We start from the raw sequence: 16345 nt of genomic DNA on the forward strand, positions 1-16345 counted from the left end.
CCTCGGGCAGGACCAGACTTGATGGTATACAACCATGTACTGCGACTAAACGGGCAGACATAGAGGGAGTAAAAAGAGAGACAAAAACAAGGAAAGAGTGAGGGTTTGTCTGTTTTCTGCCTTCAAACATTTTCAACACTCGGCATACAGAACACTTGAAGATTCCAAGAAGACTGAGCCTGTTTTTTCTTTCAGTCATTACAAGGATAAAAAGTTTCTCCACCATTTCTAAGCCAAGAAAGCAGTGCATCCAGAGGTATAAAAGCCCCAGGGCAGAGGCAAGATGTTCCTCTCAGCTGAATATGCAACACTCCTCCTACATTGTGAAAAATCACTGGACCAAGCATGAGTCTTTGCCCTCTTCACCACCAACAATAACGGCATCTTTGCCTCTTTGCTTTTCCTTAATCACGACTAACCAAAGGAAGGGTGGAGACTGCAAGGAGGGAGGTAGTGAGGGAGAGAAAAGGTGGCTGGGGTGAAGCTTTCGGACCCTCATTTACCCTGTCAGCCCTCCTAGCAGGGGATAGTGTTCAGGATCTATTGATCACAACCCAGTGGAGCAGTAATCCTACAGACTTGATTGATTCCGACTGTTGCCTAGGCCTCAGTGCTCTGCCCAATCCTCCTGCTACGCCCTCCTCTGCCTCTGTACTTCTCCCAATCCCTGCTTCTCCTCCCCTCCATCGCTCATAAAGCGTTGATATGCATGACGGCCGAGGGGCCCCATAAAGGAGGGAGACAGGGAGGGCTGGAGGGACGGGAGCCGAGGCATTAAGTGTGTGTACACTTCAACAGGAAATAGCTGGCAAGGTGATGGGTGTCGTGACATGAGACAGGGCCCCAAGGTGTCTATGAGCTGTCCCCTGATCAGTCTCTAGCTTTCTGTCTCGCCAAAAGTGATGAGTCAACGGCCTCACACTCGCTGTCTTCTGGCTGATCATAGGGAGAGAAGTTTTGTCATCATGAACAGACTAATAATAGACTAGATTAGTTTATAAGGTTGGTTTTTCCTTGCTGTTTTAATCAAGAAGTACATTTTCGGAAGTACATTTTCATAATATAATTTAGCTGACTGATTATTGCAAAGCATATGAATAATTCTGAGCCATGATTTCCAACAGATTTCCATTAAATAAGTACAGCAATAATAAGTATGCCACAGAATGCAGCTTTAACCAAGCAAATTCAAATATTTAATAGACAAATGGGGGAGGTGCTTTGGCTTTATTCAGCTTTATTCACTCTGTCCAAGACAGTCCGAACTCGAATGAGATATATATTCCCTTAGATGTGTTTTCAAGAGTTTTATAATTCTTTTAGTTCTGTTCAGCCACAAAACTTCTCTTAAAGCACAGGTGTCAGGGTGAGATTTTTATATGGCACCTTCAATTCAATTTGTAGAAGACAATCGTAACAAAGCATTACCTATTATAACAATTCCATTGTAGAGATTACTGGTATTTCTATAATTCTTACCTCATTGAACAGCCTCACTTCAAACTTAAGTGGTCTACTCCTTCTTTCTCATTTCATTACAAATTACTTCAGCTTTGGAGATCTCTCAGTTCGTGATACAAGGAGACATGAAGTAAAAAATAAAGAAGTATTAAACATTTTATTCACAGCATGAGTAATCTGAGATCAGCACACTAAGTTTGCATGGAACGTGAAGCTGTGTGACAGTGTATCTGTAAGGTGACCTCTCGGAGGAAGCTCTATCTGTTGCATTGTAAGAATAACAAAAGAGAAAAAGAAGCATAATTCAGGATTAAAACCATTTTACATGAGTATGTGCTATTGTTGTCCCACATTTCCTAGATCCTGTAGTGAATGACTGGATGAGGTGGATTTAAGCAGATTTTTTCTACTATACTCTAGACTTATTATGCATGGTGACAAATCTGCCAACATCAATATTATTTGGACCGCTTTACACCTTGATAGCAGTGCATTCATATTTGTTTGTGTTTGTGCAATAGTGGCCACGGGGCTTCTGTTGTTCAGCCCACAAGTGTTTCAGGACCCCTCTGAAGGTTTTCGGGACCACTTTTCAGAGTGGCTGACAGCTGCACAGGGAGCTGGCTCAATCCTGTGATTCTCGCTGGCAGCGGCCTGTGCCAGCATCGAGGCTGGCTCTGCTGAGCACCGCCACACACACTACAGAAAGGGCAGTAGATACAGATCGTCACACCCCTACATTGTAAAAAACAAAAAACAAAAAAAACACGGACAAACATGGGCACAGGAAAAGAACACACACACACATAAACACACACACCAAATAAACAGAAAATATTATTTTAAGATTTAAAATTCCACAAAGGCAGACTAATTTATGACAGTCACAATCAGGGTGGGAAGCTGTTATTATCTGGCTGTTATAACCACTGTGTTGGCCAATAACTAGTTAACATTACTGTTAGCAAGGACCTTGTACCAGGTATGAGTAATACTAGCCGGGTGATTAAATGCTGCCACATGTTGTTAGCATTTAACCTATATCTAGCTGACTTTATCGCAAGCAATACATTTCTATCGTGGAATGCTTTCAGATAATAATGTTAGCTAGTAATTGGTTTAACATTAGCATTATCTGTTGTCTAGCTAGTGAATGCAACCATTAGACAACAGCTAGCCTGTAGTAAGCATTTAACCTATATCTTGCTAACTTTATTGAAAGCAATGCATTTGTACTGTGTAATATCAGACTGTTATGCTAGCTAGCTGTACTGTATATAATATGGACGTAGTATCCGTGGCGTCACCCACGCTTCTGAAGCGCTGTTTTGAGGCCAATTGTCGGCGGCAGCCATATTGCTGCTGTCGAGCGATTGTGATGTAAAGAGGCGGGCTTTGGGTCTCCTAGCCAACAGCTACAGTGTTCCCGCCTGTCAATCAAGTCAGCGGTGCCTCTCATTGGAAGACTCATAATCTCTACAGTGTGTGCCGATCGAGAAATGAGTTATCCAGACTACACTCGTCTTTTGTACCAGGCTGTAAACATGTTTATTTCTGCTGTCAAGATCAGCTTTTTTGAATTGGTTTGTATGTGGTTTCTGGTACTTCCAGAGCCAGCCTCAAGCGGTTCCTTGATGAACTGCAGTTTTTAGCTCTTCGGCATTGGATTCATATTTTTAGACCCTAGGTTGCTGCTTGAATTTGACCCAGTATTCCTCTATTGTCACATTCTATCTTCTTCCCATTACTATCATCTAAGCAAAAAAGCATGTTTAAGTAAATGCAAAAACTTTAAACCCAATAGTGTATTTTGCATTGGTACTCAAAACATGAAAATTAACATGCTGACTGAATTCCTTAGATAACAGCACAGTAGTTAAAGCCAGACAGCCTTTTTACCATGATATCATTATATGTTGACCTTATCGTGCAGTGTTCCAAAAGTATGGTTGAACCTGGCCATGGCTAATGTTCAGCATAATAAAAAATGCACTGAAGAGTGGCGTTGCTCGTGCTAGCTAGCTTTAACGAGCTAGAATGTAATAATAAAAAACAGGCATAGATGTCAATGTCATGGATATAATTCACGTGGTTTGGCTGATGGTCCCATATGCTCAATAATGTTCCATTTTTGTAACATGGTTTCTGGATGTAATGACATTCAATTAAAAAGCCATATGCAGTGACATTCTTGAATCATTAAGGTCTTTTTTTGACATTTGAGCACCCCTTTATCTTATTCTTTAATCATGTGTCTTTTTATTCAAGCCTTACAATGAGAGTTTTCTTTTTTTCACAGCTATTGTGTCGGTTAGGTCATGGAGGCTGAGTCATTAAGAAACATCCTTGTCCTCTCCCCCTGATGGACATCCCTCTCCACAGACTCCTGCTCAGGTCAGTTTGAAGGTCTGATAATATTGACAGCTGGGCTGAGTTACTAAGTCCTCAAAATCTATCTTATTTTTCCTTGCTTCTTCCTTCCTCTATATATTGCACTGCACAGTTTCCTCTAGGCAGCTCACTTTCTTCCTCAATCCCACTGTTTTTTTTCTCTCCTTACAGTCTTTCAGTTTTGCTCTCCCCCTCTCCAGCCCTCTCAGAGGTTCTGGTATTAGGGGAATTCCTGAGGGGGATTTTCCCTGCTTTAGACTATCAGTACAGCCCTTAAAATCTGTCTACTGCCAGAGACACTAGTGCAGGGTATACACGCTAACACATGTTACACAGCATAAGAACTGTACAGTATATACACTAGTCAGATAGGTCTGTTTCTCTTTATCTGACTGTGCTGAAGTGCAGTATGAGCCAAACTTGAAGTACTCTGATTTCACCATAGAGACATTCAGTGATGTCTTTACCTGATGCTCTCACTCCTCCAAGAGAAAACGCACATACATAAAAATGAAAATTACATCCCTCATTTGTTTCTCAAAATACAAAATACATATGATGATTGCATGTAAGTAAATGTCTGTTTGGATGCTTATGGGCCATTTATGTAAGATAATAGTGATATAATCTATAGACAGTTCTCAAGAGATTTAATAATTTGCTGTTGCAAACATCCAACATTACATGATCCCTTCACTGCATAGGAGAGATTTTTTTTCTCCTGACAGTCACAGAAATATTCAAGTAAATAAACAGCAGCATTGGATGGATTTAGTGACAATAAAAGCGAAAGTAAAGATGCAATGAAAGGAAATAAACATTGTTGTGAACTCTTAAAGCTGCTACTAGGTACTTTTGGTTTGTGTTGACTTTTGCACCCCCTGTGGACAAAGAAGTACGTCTTATCTATTTTTTCCAATTATATATTTATTAAGTTAGACAATAATATAAAGTTAGACACAGCTTGTCTTTGTTACTTTTTACACAGCTTTGTAGTCACAAAAGACCTATGAGTTATGCTTCTACTAAAAACATCTGAGGCTAGCTTTAGCGCCCACTTAGTACTTACCTTAGCACAAAACAGAAATACTGTTTGTTATACCTGAAAGTGTCACATGGAAATCAGTAGAAGTTATCAACTTGCTCCAAAAACAAAACATGTAGAAGAAGTATAAGATTAGTCAAACAAAAAATCCACACATGCATTCGTTATCATCATTTCAGCATTCAGTTGTGAAGCTTCTCCTTAAATTCAGTTTGTATTAAAGCTCTGATTCACCGTCCCCTACATTTAAATGCTGCTCTTTAAGAAGTTTTTCTCTGGACCTTTGGGGCTATTTTACCACCTACCCATCAAGGAAAAAACAAAGCTGTATATACTACTGCACTACTAGCTGTAGTTTGGAAACTGCCCAAATTTAATCCATTGGGACTAGAAATAGAAGCGCTCTAACACATTTTCAGGTTGACTCTGTGCCAACTTATTCATTGTCAACTAGTTTACAGTAATGTTGGACCATACAGCAAACACTTTGTCTTGCTGTATATCATTCTACTTTCATTTTTATTTTACAATTATTCTTACAACAAGTAATTTGCAGAGTTGTAGAATAATTCAGGACACATGTACTTTAACCAGAATTTAAGACTACAAGCATATTTCTCCTATTTCAGTTCTGTCTGTAAGAAGCAGTAGTCTCAAGTAGCACATTTGACTTTTCCCAACACCTGCTGTAAATTGGCAGCTGTTTTTTGCCAATGGTATCCATAGTCACCATTGACAGCTTTTGAAGACACTCAATTGCCAGTCTATTACCAAAATATTTGCAAATGAATACAGACAGAGAGAGAAAGGACAGCAGAAAGACTCAGAGCCGCGCCGCAGCTGATTTTTATGGCTAACAGCTGATGGTCACTCGCTGCTAAATGTGCTAACGAGGTGAGAGAATTTACCACAAAAGCAAAACGGCACTTCAACCTCCCTCTAACACAATAGCTGACTCCTCTCTTTCCTTTACAAAACACTCCACAGATGGATAAGCAACAGTTTCGCAATTACTGACGTCCGGGTGTGGAAGGGTTTAGGCTGGCCTTCATAACAATGTCTGCCACAGATGTAGGCTCTCTCAAGTGCTGATTTATTGGAGTTTGGCATCTGCTCCATTTGCATGGGGTTAATCTCAAACAGTTAAAGAAGAGAACTCAACTCCCATGTGGTCTGAAAAACAAGGTTTGATATGCAAATGACAAACCCTTAGCCACCACAAATTTGAAACTCTCTTCAATGAGGTAATTGTTACTGTTGCTGAAGCATGTAGAAATATATTAATATAAAAATGGAGAGATAGTAAATGAGGGTAGGATGAGTCTTGCTGGTGTGGTAATTTTTTAAAGGCAGCATGAGGGAAAAAAAGTGCAGAGATTCCTCAGTTCAGTAGTCTCAATCTTTTTGAACAACAAGCAGAGCATTGTGCTTTTTTTAATGCTGTCTCAGTGGACTTAATACTTGTTATTTTCTACCTCTCCTTTCTCCCTCGCTCGCTCCTTCCACCTCATATTCCCAGCGCGCTGTCTGCGCTCTTGCATCTGTAATCACAACGTTACCTCATTGGGGGCTCTGCCTTTGTAGCCAGTGTGTGTACGTGCATGTAAAAGGTGCACACGTATGGTGCGTGTGTGCGTTTTTGAGGTTCTGCTGGGGGCTGTGAGGGGGCTTAACAGTAGCACACTGGGTTTCAATGGGAGCCCACACCACCGCTCTGCCAGTTCTTATCTCCTCCCATGCAGGAGAGCAGTGGCATCAAGCCGGTGGCTTATTAGAGAAGCAGGGAACGTATCCCAAATACCCCCCCCCCCCCAAATACCCCCCTCCCCTCCTCCCGCTTCATACACGCACACACTTACACTGCGGTGTGTGGACCTATGTTTCTATCAAGGCCTGTGGCAGGGCCCATGAGGAAAAAGTATGTCCCGGCACACAGTGAGTGTTTATCGCTTTTCTTTTGTGTTGATGATGCAAAAATAAATTGCGATTTGGAGAATGAACAGCAGCAGGAGGAGAAGCCTCACCACTTTATGTCGGCGGTGGAAGCACTCTGTTTTCCTTTAGGGTTGTACTTATAGTGATCAAGCAGAGAGAAAGAGTGCGGGAGCCAGCGAGACAGGGCAATAAGAAATACATTGTTTTTATATTGTTTCCTCTGACAGACGAGATGGCATTAGCTGCGATTTTGCCGTTATTGCTTCTGCTGCGGGCTGAGGTGAAGTATTATTTGGGGAGTTAAATGGGGGGAATCTGGACATTACAGTTGTTGCTCTATTCTGCTGTTGGTAATGCCTTCATTACCCACAACTGAGCAGAACCTCAGCCATTATGCCTTGGCAGGAAAAGTAGTAATCACAGAATGAAAGGCCAAGTAGGTCCTTTCAAAGACAACATCAAAGGCCCTGAACACAAACCTCAAGCATTTACCTGCAATCAAACACAATCTCACTTCATCTATCCCTGCTCCTGCCTTCTACACTTACCAAGATAATTTGGAAGCCTTTTTATCCAAAACTGTACGGAAGCAACAGGATATGAATCATTTTTTATTTTATCACTGCCCACTGGGTTCAAGGCACTTTGTTTGCGTGTTTCTAGGAGCACATGTATAAATGTGCAGCCTTGAAACATGCATTAATCTTTAGGTTTGACTTCCTGTGAGTATGTTGCCTTCAGTGCATGTGTGTATGTGCATGTGCAAGTGTGGGAAGATAATATTATGCATTTGCATGCAGTGCTTCAGTGTGGGAGAATGTCATTGATTTATAACCATGATGAAAGGTCAGTTCACCTTATTAAACAACACATAGGTATACTGCTGCATAGTATCGGATAACCATTAGAAGCCAATCTGTCCATTCCCACTGTGACTGGTGGAGGCATTAAGGTCTCGGCTTAAAAACTGCATATAAATCAGCTTTAAATGAGTTTGTTCTGTAAACATACACTAGCTTATCGTGAAGTTTGCCTAAAACGACTGCACATTGAATTTTTTAGATATCATTCTTACACCTTCCCTGAATTTGTCCTCAACGAGCGTGCATGTTTCCTGAAATTTAACAATCTCCTGACTCTCAAACACAAAAACAGTGCTGAGTTTTTAAAATGTATTTATACTCACATGACGCTTCTACATTTTTTCCAAAGACTGCCTTACAGAGATGTCTCTTATGTCCACTTATTAACCTCATTATGTTGAGGTTGTTGCTGGAAAGTGGACTGAAGGGGCTTCTGAGACCGCCTGTCAGTCAGCATGGATTCAGCTTTCGTCCAATCATCTGTCTGACGTGGGCTCAACCACAACTCCCTTCACACTCCATCTACAAGTCCATCCATTCCCCACTTTCACTGTGTCTTTCTCGGTTATTTTGTCTGATTACACATTGTTTAAACTACAACCCTGCAGGCTGATTGCACATGCAGCCCAGCTTCAAGAGAGCAAAATCTCCTAGTCATTGGCTTTGTTGTCATTGAGCATTAGCATGTGTGTGGAACGTTCCAGGGCCCACTTTTAATCGAGTGAATGGAGACAGGGCCTCATGGAGCTCAGATGTTAGTATTGAGGATATCTTGTGTGGGTGGCGCCATGTGAGCGGCCAGATACAGTATGTGTGTACAGGATGTGTGTGGGAGTGTTTCTATATATCTTAGCAGCAGGTGTTTTTTATGGTTAAACACGCATGTATGTTTGTATTTGCATATATGCATACATGTGATAATTGTGGTGCTTGTGCATCTGTGTCTGAACATAACTGTGGTGGCATGTATGCATACATGCTGGCCCCCCTTCTTTCCATGTTAGAGCTAGTTATACTCCCACCTGCACTCACCCGACAGGTGCAAGCTAATGTTAAGAAAACAGATGCAAGGTGCTAGACTGTGTGGCTGGCTGTCAGACGGACAGACAGACAGATCAGTATAAAGGAAAACCATCTGCGCCTTCAGCATTCAGGAGGCTTTAGCACGCAGCCTGTGCCAGTCGCTGCTGGGGTGTGGCCTGTACCGAGAGATGGCACAGAGTGGATGACGAGATGGGGGATTGGGGGCCCCAGCCTGGAGCAGCTCTGGAAGGGGAGTTGAAGAAGAAGAAGAAGAGGCACCAGCAGGCCCTGGAGGTGATCCAACAGGCGCTCTCATCCTCTCAACTGTTGCAAAAGGATTGGTGGTTAGTGGGATAATCCATCGGCGTGGACGCTTCAGATAGCTGCCTCCACATGTGAGGAAGGAAAAGAAAAGAATGGTATACCGGTCCAGCACAATGCGAGTCTTAGGCAGAGATGGAACAGTACAGTTGTTCAAAGAAAAGGAGGGACTCTGCCAAATTATGTAAACAATTAAAGCCCAGAATTTTCCATGTGTGGGTGATGTTATTTTTAATCGAGCGGTTCATATAGCCCATCAAGCTGTCATTACAGATCACCTCTAACCTTCATTTCCTTTAAATGTTTCGTACCAAAGCGCAAAGACTTAGTCACACTGTATAATCATACCTTTCTAACAGCTTAATTCTTAAAAGAAGTGGTCATAAGGAAAAGTAATGAATAGGTTTACAGTGTGTGGGCTGGGTGGCCAGATTACCCAGAATGCTGTTCAAAGCAAGGGCATTCATTCCACTTAATCTTGTCACCTGTTTCTAACCCTGTTTGTGAGAATATCTTCAAAATGCTGCTTTTCGGGATCGGCTAAGCTTAATTCTAAAATTAGTACTGAATGAAACAACTGCCTGTAATTTGAAAATGTGGTTTCATGTGTTAATCTGTAGTTGCTCAACCGAAAAAGTTGTGAGATTGAAAAAAAACTCAATCTTGTTAATGTATCTTGTTGAATTAATTTAAAACAAACAGCTTTGTGTGCTTCCACCAAGTCTGACACACTTTTCTTTTCTTTCCTTTTCTCGTAAAACTTTCTCAAAGATGAGACTTTTGATATGGATAAAAATGTTCCCTGCCCTCTCGATGCATTGATGTCTTTATACCGCCACCAACTGTTGTTCAGTGTAATAGCACGAAACTACAAGTTGGATGTTGTTGTTTTTTTGCTTCCTGTTGTCCCATTGAATGTCTTTCCAGGGAAAAAATAACAATAATTAGGAGCCCACCAGTAAAATTAATGTACAACAGCAACCCTCGTGGTCATCAAGTCCACAATGCACCTCTAATACCTATTAGAAAGGTCTTTTAAGGGTTACTTTTGCACTCTCTCTGATCTCTGTTGACCAACAATAGTCTACTAAAACATGAAGGAATGATTTTAATTCAAACACTTCAAACGTTTGCTCCTTGGCTGGCGTTTTCTATATCTCTGTTTATGTTCATAAACTTTGATACAGTCTGTTTTAAGCCATTTCTTTTCAAGGGCACCAATAGATAATGCACTCTGTAAGCAGCAGATGGGAAAGATCCAGGGTGGCAGCTCTCCCGTTTCCACAGGGTCATCCCGACCATTAGACCACCAACATCAGGTGACTGCTTTGGGGAAAATCTCCACCAAGTGTTCAAGGAATGCAGGAGTGAGCCAAGACTGTCCTGACTGTGCCAGCTAACTGGCATTGGCAGAAAAGGTGTTTAACAACTTGAGATTACAGAGAGCTTTGACAAAAAAGAATGTAGCATTTATTAAAAAATAGTTGGCATAATGTTGGATTTGAGTTGGCACGACAGGACCCTGCTGGCGCTTGCACACCTTCAATAAATGTGACAGTGAACTCAAAGGGCTTTTACACTAGATGCCACTTTCACCCACTCACACCACATTCGTACACTGAGGGCAGAGGCAGCTATGTATATTGCCACACTGTATTAACTGGTTGCTTTCACACACACATGCACACATGCTAGCCATGCCACTGGGAGCACTTTGGGGTTGACCAGCATCTTGCCCAGGGGCAAGTCAACAAGTGGATGTGGGGAGCTAGGATTGAACCGCCTACCTTCCAATTTAGGACTCTACCACTGAGCCACAGCTGTCTGATGTAGACAAAATGTCATTATCATGTAGTTAAAAAGTTACCCCTTTGAATCAAGAATCAAATGTATTGCATTAGTTAAAGTATTACAGTATAGTACTAAAAGTAATTACAAAAGGGTTTTACTCCATACAATTTTTGAAAACACTGCTCAATTAGTAAAGCTCATTTTCATTAAAAATTAACCCATAAAATGAATATTTCCCTCATTATTATTCAGTAATTGCATGGACTGTATGTATGCCAAAACTGCCAAATTATTGAGAAAATATTGCCCTCTAACCTGATTATTTTGTGTGCATATTTTAGCCCGTGCTTCATCTTTAGTATTGCATTAGTGGGCTTAAATCAGTCTTCTTCTGTTGGTAGCTAAGACCCTGATGGTTTAAGGTAGAAGGTTATATAATTTGGGCAGCATGTTAAAAAAAGCGGCTTTCTTGGACTGATGGCTTCGCTAACGTTGACTGCCGCATGTTATATTGCTTTCATACGTCATTTACGGCTCAGTTGCACATGTTTCCACAAAATATGTATGTCCTAAATAGATATGCCAATTACTCTAATGGAAACCAGGAGGCGTGACCGCTTCAATTAGCAGGCCTGTTCCCGTTTCATTTTTTCCCGCAACACCTCACAGAGTTTTTGGTGATGAAACACACGATGCATTGTGGCGGTTACGTGTTGCCCCATTCTGCAGCTGGGAATTGAATGCTCCTATTGCCTCAAACTGATCCGATGCTACAAGGGGATGATGTTACCAACAACACATCCACTCCAGAGGCATCAAATTACAACAGGCGCTGTTTGCAAATGCAGGGCTCTTGTGTATCTCAAACATGTTGGTGCTGGTGTAATTGGAGTCAACACCACGCGAATGAAGCAGCGTATTGGCCGTGGCTCTGCCTCAGTTAAAGTGGTCACAGTCTGGTGACTCTATACATGGTGAATCAAAGTTACAGTAGGGTTTTATTGTGTTCTTGCATGGTACAGTATGTGTTCACGCAAACATGCCAAACACATACGCTCCACAGACATATCTATGGCTTTTCTACACATTTCTTATTAGCAGTTTGACTCAATACAACAAGAGAGAAAATGTGTGCAATTTGGAAATGTTGCCATGCAGGAGGAATGTACATTTTATTAGATTTCCAGCAGCAGTGTACTTATATGTGCACATGGTCCACTAGTCATTCTCTTTCTCTCTCCTTCACTTTCGCTCTCTGTCCTTGTGGCTAATTTACTGGCTTGTTAGTAGGGAGGCTCCCGCACTTCAAACTATGCACTTAAGGCAACCAAAACATATTCCTTTTTTTTCCTTCAGTCCTGAATATGTAGCAATTATGGACAGGAAGAGCTCCCAGTTTTTCCACATTATGAGCTGTACTAAACTGAAATCAGCTGGTCCAGTGCTCTTTGCTTTATTTTTTTTAAGACTGTGTTTTTGTGAGGAAACCAGGTTTTGGCTCACTGCCCGTTTCCATTCTCCTTTTTTTTTTTTCTCCGAGTCAACTGGCTATTATGACTGTCAGTCATTTCTCCAACATAAAGGAGCTCATTTGAAAAGGGCTCAATGCAAATCTCATATCTTACATGAAACAGTCTTGATTTATTTTCCCTAAGCTTTTCTTCCTGAGTCTTCAAACAACGTTGCGACGCACTCAACATACAGCCCCCCCCTGTACCTCAGCTCAACCCCCCCTCCCCTCCCCTCCCTTGGTTGGACTCACTCCTTTCAACATCCAGTCAAAGGAACAGGGAAGTGCTCTGTAGACTGTTGCCACAATCCTCCAGCACCTCCACACCCACCACCAACACCACCAACACCCCCCACCACCACCTTTTCTTTTCCTCAGGTCGATATCTGCCCCCAGCAGGTGCCTTGCCAAGCCCAAAGATACCAGCGATAATGAAAGAGAAGTATTGGGAACTTCATTTACACTCTGCTCACATAGCTGTCATTCGTCTTACTCTGGGCAAAGCTAGATGACACACCATATTATCTGCTGCTGTTCTGTCTGTGTTTGTGTATTTCTGTTCTCTGTGGATGTTGAAAAGATCTAAAGTCGGTTTTATATGTTTCAGTTCCATTGTTTCCTTCCTCAGACCTTTACTTGAGTATTTGCTGATACCCTTGATTGTTGTGCAATTAGAATAATATACATAAAAACACTGACTCTTAGAATGTTGTTAACTGGACTAGCATTATACTATTCCATTCTGGAATCAGCTGATTTTTGGGGGTTAGTCAGTTATGGTGTTAGATTTGCGTACAGACTTGCTGATACATAGTTTTTGCATTGTGATTAACAGTTAAGAAACAGCGACTACTGACATCAGCGGGAAAAATTATTTGCAGAGTGGCTGATGCATTGGTGCATTGGTACTTAAACTCCTAAGTTTTTTAATTACTAGTGGGTCGACTAATTCCCTGTTGTTAAAGCAACAGAGAACAGAACTATGAGTTTAAAGTTCCACATGCTGAGATAAGATACTCCTGACATCCAAAACATGACTATTCCCTCATGATTTGAAGCACTGCTCAATACTGAAAACTGCTCAACTAACAGCCATATCACCTCCGTATATCCAAAGCGCGGCTGACTGACCAAATTGTTCATGCAATTACTGAGAAGCCAGGATTGCAACAACATGTTTGACCAAAGTACTCACCTTACAGCAATGTAATCCACATAGGGGGTAAAGGAGAGATGGCTGCACATAACAAAAAACGACAGTATCAATGGAAACCCCTGTCAATGTGCATTGTAGACCCCGTTGTTGACATGAAGCATGCACAACAAACTTGGCCTGGCTTTGGACTTTGTTGTCGTTTGCTAACTTAAGCTACAAGATAAGACTAACTTTAAAGGAAAATTAGCAAAGACAGAAGAGATTTATACTTTTATGAACTTTTAAACTAACTTTATTATTATTTGTCCAGTTTATTGAAGAAATAATTATGAGGCCAGCATTTGAAGTTTTATTTCTAAATTGTATCAACATTAGAACATCTATTAATGAGTCATATTAATCACTGACTGAATAAACAGTCTTTAAATGCATCACTTCAGCTAATGTATAGGATACCTCTCTGTGCTGCGAGTCCAGGTCTACACCTTGGCTTGTAATCCTCTCCCCCTACTGGCACAGACGACCTCCCTCCATGGTATGACTATGTGCTGGGTCGATGACATGTGCTAACACGTTGTCTGAAACTGCCATCACAAGGAAGTTGGGATGCTTTGCCTCCTGCAGGATGGCAGCATCGGAGGACACACACTGCACCGGTGCCAGACGAGGCTGTGGGAGCCACCGATGAGGCAGCTGTGACCTTGCGAGCAGAAGCTCAAGAGTCTGAGCCAAAAAAACCTCACCCTCCTTCCCCCGTGGTGGGGTCCAACGTGCCAGCAACGCCAGGTGCCCCTCCAGAAGTGTTTGTGGAGATGCAGGCTGCCATCCTGGGGCTGTTTTACATCAGAATTGAGAGCACAGGAAAGACAATATTGACTGATTTTCTGGTTGGTGGTTTAGCGATTAGCAGATTTTCTGCAGACGTCTGTTGACTCAACAATACTTCTGGCAAAATACATTTGGCTCAAGTGTGCATATTAGACATTCTAGTTTAATATTTAAATGCACAAAAGTAGACTCATTACCTCTGTTAAAATTTCTGTATCTTTATTCTCCATCTGTTCACTTTGAGCCCTTTTCCCAATAGTGAGGATTAGATTTGTGGCCTGGCGTTTGACAACTGACTCCAGCTTTTGACCAAAATGTCAAACCAAGAACTTAACATTGTTAAGGAACTTCTGCTCTGAACTTTTTTTTGGAGGCCACTTGGGCATTGTTAAAGCTAGTTCTGCAGTTGCAGGATGAGACTTATTTGGAGCATGTATCTTACAGCTTCCGCCTTGAGATCTCCATAATCACCAAACCTCCCACTGTGAAAAGATTATCAAAGAACGCATGTAGCAAGTCATCGCTCACCACAGAGTCCTCCAGGCTAAGAGGCAAAACATGCATACATCAAGTAAAACATTGCCCAACATAATTAGCTACCTTATCCCAGTGGTCATTGGAACCTTAAAATCAATAATAACATTAGTAAAACAACAGTGAACATGCTGCACTGGTGCCTCAACACATGCCCATGGAAAACAGGTCTCTAAATCGTAGTTGTGTTATTGTTTATTTGATTTAAGCACCTTCTCTTGAATTATAAATCAAGGTGCAAATAAAAGCTGCAGATGTAGTTAATGTGGGTCCACAGCTGCTCTATTCAGGGAGATTTTCTCCAGACAGGGAGGCAAACTTGGTCCCAAAGCTGCAATTGTGGTTTCAGAGGTAATGCTGCACAGACTCCCACCCAATAAAATTTGGTCCCTGAAAACTTTGGAACGTAGAGTTCTGGAGTACTCACATGTTTATCACATGATTTATTCAGCATGGTAGGCCTCTAACTTTTCTAGCTTGTCAGCATCGCTCTTTTTGCATAATGTTACAATTAGCTTTGGTTAAATGCTGCACAAGAGAATGTGAAGGAGTAACTGAAGAGACATTTAAAGGTTGATAAATACACAAAGTGATCTTGAGGTCTTTCAGCTCTGTTTTCAATTTCCCTTTTCCACATTCTCCCACATGAAATGGAATAACCTTCACTGCTTATATAACCTTCTGCATTTGATTACCATATTAACGTCCTTAACAGCATGAAGCTAATTTGAGAGCTATGGATGTCTTTGGAGAAGGTCACAGTAATGAAGTGTACACCAAGAACATGATTTCAGCTTCACTTATTAAACATTTGCTAATTGTTTGTATTTGCGTGATTGGAAATTGAATAAGGGAAAAAAAGCTCTGGATGTTCTGTGCCGTACCTGTGGCTGTCATCTCTTCTCTCCTTTGACCATCCCACCATTCTTTCCAGGAACAGTGTTTCTAATTATCTCCCATGACACAAGATACTCTGGCAATTTTACCTTGTTATATTCAAGAGATGGTTGGATGGTAGAGCAACATTTTTTTGGGAGTTTGTACTCTACTAATCCTCTGGCTAACTGCCTGATTAGGAGACATCTTTACTGAGATGAAGGGGGGAAAAAACAGCCAAAACTTTTTTTTGTTTGATTTTGTTCATGCATTCAAGAATGTTCATTCACCAAAGGAGAGGAATTCAAAAACAATCATTTTGAAAACATCTTCCTTTAAACAACTACTTTTAGTCCGTCTAAATATTATCCCAAAAAACCTAACTAATGATTGGTTAAAGCTGTTTATCTGTGTATGTTTGCATGGTTACTGTAGTCTAACACAGCAGCACTGTAATAAAACCTGCAGCCTGAGGTTTTTTAGGTTTTTGTTAAAACTTGTTTCAGTGGTGATTAAAGCTAGGGTTGGTAGTCTTGGAAAACTAGCATGAATTTGAATGTAGCATTTCCTCAGGACTCCGTCTAACAGGGGATGGGGAGTGCACGCAGGGG

General features: G+C 41.3%; 1 long non-coding RNA gene across 1 annotated transcript; it reads left to right on the plus strand.

The window, feature by feature from the left end:
• Window positions 1–3755: 3755 nt before the first annotated feature.
• Window positions 3756–15681, plus strand: LOC117806556. The gene is made up of 2 exons (XR_004629690.1): window positions 3756–3855; window positions 14121–15681. It is a non-coding gene; the product is annotated as an uncharacterized LOC117806556 (long non-coding RNA).
• The last annotated feature ends 664 nt before the right edge of the window (window positions 15682–16345 follow it).

This window comes from Notolabrus celidotus, chromosome 22 (assembly GCF_009762535.1).
Source record: "Notolabrus celidotus isolate fNotCel1 chromosome 22, fNotCel1.pri, whole genome shotgun sequence".
Classification (NCBI taxonomy): Eukaryota; Metazoa; Chordata; class Actinopteri; order Labriformes; family Labridae; genus Notolabrus; species Notolabrus celidotus.